This window comes from Colobus angolensis, unplaced genomic scaffold (assembly GCF_000951035.1).
Source record: "Colobus angolensis palliatus isolate OR3802 unplaced genomic scaffold, Cang.pa_1.0 Scaffold241, whole genome shotgun sequence".
NCBI classification, from domain to species: Eukaryota; Metazoa; Chordata; class Mammalia; order Primates; family Cercopithecidae; genus Colobus; species Colobus angolensis.
Window position 1 is genome coordinate 5,612,196 of NW_012115611.1, and position 5,082 is coordinate 5,617,277.

A 5,082-nucleotide genomic window follows, 5' to 3' on the forward strand; every position below is an offset into this window, starting at 1 on the left:
AAATATTAAAATTATTTATTATCTATATTTACATGGAAGTTACAACTCTATGAATGATAAATTAATACTTTAGAAGTAATGAAAGCTCTTAGAAGAAATCTGATTAATATTTTGAACTAACACTGTGAGAAATTCACATTATCTCAAAGTATTTTACTGATATTTGGAACATCTAATGACCTTCTCCCCAAGACCTTGAGGAGAGAAAAATGAATTGTTTCTGAAACTTAACTGTAAAATCATTATGTAATGGATTGGCATGGTACTACAAATTCACTTCAGAGATGCCGTCCAAGACTGTCAGATCTGGCTGTAATCTGATAAACGTAGTATTAACATGTCTGGAGAACGACTGAGTGAATTGAAAGTGGGGGTCCCTGAGAGGAAAGGTGAAAAGAAGAGCCATGGAAGCAATATTAGGCAGAGTCTTCAAGCAGATTCTAAGGAGGAGTAAACGCTGATACAAAAAACTCCACTGGAACAAGCCCAATATTAAATATGCCACCATTGTGCATGTGGGTGCTTTGAACTTTGTGTAATAGAGCATGCAAATCGCATAACTCATAATCCTTAATATGTATTGAGTTCTCAGCTCACAGATCCTGTTCATAGCACATTACATACAATATTTTATGTAAGCCTCAACTCAACTAGATGAGATGTGTACTATTGTTTCCATTTCATAAAAATTATCTCCATTTTATGAAATCAATTTGCTAAAAATTGCAAAGCTAATGATAGTCTTAAACCAGTGTGTCTGACTTCCGAGCCTATGCTCGATTACTCTGCTAAGCTAATCTTTTCCAGATTCAGATTCTAAATTCAACAAGTTCAGTTACAATTATAATTCAGGTTTACATTTACTTGTTCAAAGAAAGAATGTGTGCTTGATGGAGAATATACCTCTTCAGACTTTGATGTGGTTCTATTTCTTGTCACAAAATAATAGACTGTTATACATTTATAACTTAATATTCGGTTATATCTGATTTCTCAGTAGCTTTCCAAAATAGATAAAATATAATAACTCATGAATAGACACCGTCCATTTCATCAGAAAATTTAGTTAGTACCATGAATTTATTAAATACTATTTTGATCATTAGAAAATGCACTTGGTGAAAATAAGCATAACCCTGAAAGTAAAATGCACCAAATCTCACACAGCAGTGATGCACTCACTCTCTGAGTTCTCCTGGGGCAAAACCCAGAATATGACCTGAGGCACATTTTCTAATCTTTGTTTCTTCCAGTTCATTCAAAGATGAAAATCGTTTCTTCAGCATTATTTCCCAGGGTTATCTTCTGAAGTGTTAGTTTTATTATATTTAAAAATAGAATTTCCTCTGGGAACACATGGCTTTCGTAAAATGGTATTTTTTTCACTTTTTTATTTCAATAATAGAGAAGTATAATAGGCGTTCATTTATATCAGTTGGGGTAACAAAAGCTTGTATGATTAGACCACCTTCTCCAGTGTTACATGGGCACCATAAAAGTTACTATGCGCCTCTGCAAGCATACATGATTTTCATTAAGATTATTAAGTGGTTAGCCTCCTGACAACTTAGGGCACTCATGGGGAGCAATTAACTCTTTGGCTACTGCCATTTAGGGCAGGAGCTTGGCCAGAGTCAAAGAATCTGGGCTGTGTAAGAGGAAAATGTATTCAGGGAACAGCTAAGCATAGCTTAATGTACTCAGGGCTTTTTGGCCACTCTTCACCAGAAATGTTTTATTTATTTTGTTCCTTTCCTCTTTTTTGTTTTCCCTAAGTTTTTTTGTTATTGTTTTAAGGATGCTACCGAAGGGGAAAATGGAACCAAGTCAGTCAATGCAGTTTTGTTTTGTTTTTTAATGTATTAACTCAATATTTGTTGAATGCCTCCAAATCAAGGCTTGGTATTAGGTTTTGGTAATTTAATGGAAAAAGGGGCATTGTACTTATTCCCTATGCTCACAAGTTATTCTTTAGTTGGTTAAAATGCAGAAAATTATACAAACTGTGTGTGTCATTTATTTATGGCAACTGCAAACATGAAAGTCTCTTCATGGTTTGGCATTTGAGTTCTTGAATATTGAGTATAGTTAGGATTAAATCAATATCTATGCCCTTTTCCTTTCTAAATAGTAAAGTGTTGCAAACACTTTTGTTTAAAAGGGTCATTTTTAGGCCAATTAAAATTGTTAAGGTAAAAAAACTGAGAATTATTTTTTAAAAATATGAATTATTAACAATTGCAATTGTTGTTGATAATAAAAACACACTTTATCCACTAGCAATATTGTATTTTCTTAATCCTGCCAATAATATAAAATGCATCATTATTACCTAAATATTAAGTTTTAAATAAAAACTTGTTCCACTAGCAATATTGTATTTTCTTAATCCTGCTAATAACATAAAATGCATCATTATTACCTAAATATTAAGTTTTAAATAAAAACTTGTTAGAATAATATAAATATAGTATGAAAATTAACTGCAACATAATATACATTAAAATTAATGACAAAATAATATATATCAATATGTTGCATGCTTCAATATTCATTTCATATGTATTTTATGAAATCACATTTAATAATTTTAGGCAGAATGATTGATAGACATATACTCATATCATGTAGATGATATAAGTATATATATGAGTATATATGCATATACTAGTATATATATATACTGATAGTTCTAATGTTATGTAATTAACTTTGAAAATAACATTAACCTTTAAGGTAAGCAATAGTCCCTTATTTTAATATTGCATACTAAGTAATTACAAATAGTTCAACATACATGATTTCTGAAATATTTAAAGATTTTTAAGTTCATTAAAATCATAAGAATTAAACAGAACTAATAAATCTAATTGAACCATGAATCTCCTAAATAATAAAATAAGATTGGTAGTGTATTAATAAGGTAAGAGTGTTGTATCTGTGAAACACCTTTACGTTTTCTCTTTAAAAATAAAGAATCACAATAAAGCTGTTAAAAATCATCATATCTGATCAGTTGTAAGAAATCTTAAATAAACAACCATGTACAAAGGAAACACTATCCTCAGAGTGCCATTGAGGAGGAAAAAAATGTTGAGCATTAACATGAGAATAAATATCACCTCCAACAAAACTAGTATGAGTATCTCTAGATTTATGGCCAAAACTTTTCTAAACAAACTGAAAAATCATATAATTTCATATGCAATTGACATTTCATGACTCTATGTGTATGCTGGCAGACAATGGGGGAAAACCTTAAAAATCAAAAGCAATCATAAGTACTTCATGACTTAATAAAGATTCTCTAGCAACCCCCCAGATCCTATTTCTCAAAGGAGGTGAAAATTATATTCTTTGTAGATCCAAGGAGGTATAAGGTATAAGCACAGGTTGTTCTTAATTCAAACAGAATATCCTTAAGAAAATGACTGAAAATTTAGTGAAAATGTTTTGTAGAGAATAAGTAAAAATAACTGGTTAAAGAAATGCTTATGATTACAATTAAAGATCTTTGTAGTTGTGTTCAGCTAGGCAGTGTTTTTATCTAGTAACAGAAAAATAATTTCTAGGTGGAATCAAGTATAACTTACCCCAACCATTAGCCAAGGAAGCTTGCAACCCTAGGAGGCTTCTGATTACAGTTAATGTCTGGACTTGCCTAGCGTGTATCACTTTGTTTCTCAGAAGCCTAATCCAATAAAGCTTCCTTTATATGTGGCTTCTGAAACACAGCACTAAAAGCCTTAACCTTTTGCAGTATAAAGGTAAAGTCATTAAAGCCATGTGCAGGCTGACATAAGGCCTGGCCTTTATTTAGCTAATCTGGAGATGAATACAGCAAATCACCATCTGGAGCTTTGTGTAAATCCATAAGCAAAATACTTCTCTACAATTTAATTATTCCCTATTTTATTTGTAACTCACCATTTTCATTGCTAACTTCATATGTCTCAGTCTGAATGCTTTCTAGTGTTTTGAGAGATTATTACTTTTTTTTTTTTTTTGTAAAAAACTCAGATACAGACAGTAGGAAAAAGAAAAACGCTTTCTGTTGCTAGGGAAACCTGATGCTGAAGGTTTAGTAACAACCTCAGATGGTGTTGTACAGCAAAGGTTGTCAGGATAAGAGAACAGAAAGGGGGCCTGCTGCTGCGAAGAATGATTTTAGTATGTTACTTATTGATTCTATGATGATCTTTATAAAAGAAGTAATACAAAATCTATCTTTTTCTAAAGAAGAATTATGGGACCATAACAAAGAAAGCCTCAAGAAATTTATACCATTGAAAGGTAGAATAAATGAAATCTTACCTCTATCTGTGAGTTTATAGAAAGAATAGTTACTGAGTACATTAGAATTTTGTCAAATTAAGATTCTATTAGTATATCCTGAACCCACATTGGCTTTAATAGTATCTTTATATTTTCAAATTACTAAATTAAACATAAATCATTTGTATTATACTTGATCCTGCAGTATGTGAAACATATATTTAATCAATCTCCTAATGAAAGAAAATATTTTAAAATATTAAAATCACACCGTAGAAAAACTATTTCTATTTGTAGCAATAAATAAAATTATACATATGTATATATATTTTAATATGATTTATTCTTAATATAATTTATATAATATTTACACATTTTTCATGAATCAAAATGCTATTAACATTTTGTTATCTAAAGTGAAGAACTTTCACCTGTTGACTCATGGAAATGAGTTATTCATGATTATACATTGTGGCCTCCCAAGACAATTTACGCTGAACATAACATAGTATCAAGATGCACATATCCATTTATATCTGGAAAACAGTTCATCTACTATATTTTGCTTCTGTAAGATGTAGAAGTTTCCTCCCTTTCTCCCTCTCTTCTTTTCTCTCCCTTCTTTACATTATCTTTCTTCCTCTGTTACTTTCTCTTCTTTCTTCCTTCCTTTCTTCACTTTTCTTTCTCCTGCATCTCCCATTATTTCTTTCATTCTTTCTTGTATCTTTCCCCTACCTTCCCCCTCTCCCCCACTCCTTCCCTTTCCTCCCCCTCCCTGTGTACCTTCTCTTCCCCTCACCTTCC

The 5,082-nt window shown here is 31.3% G+C and overlaps 1 protein-coding gene across 2 annotated transcripts in view; it reads right to left on the reverse strand.

Moving 5' to 3' along the window:
* EYS (eyes shut homolog (Drosophila)) overlaps positions 1-3,684 on the reverse strand; it is a 2,062,375-nt gene extending 2,058,691 nt beyond the window's left edge. Inside the window, exon 1 of one of the 2 annotated variants that reach the window (XM_011945635.1) lies at positions 3,594-3,684. The gene's annotated coding sequence lies outside the window, so the exon portion shown is untranslated. The remainder of the gene's footprint in view (positions 1-3,593) is intronic. The other variant, XM_011945634.1, reaches the window with a different exon arrangement.
* Between the last annotated feature and the right edge of the window lie 1,398 nt (positions 3,685-5,082).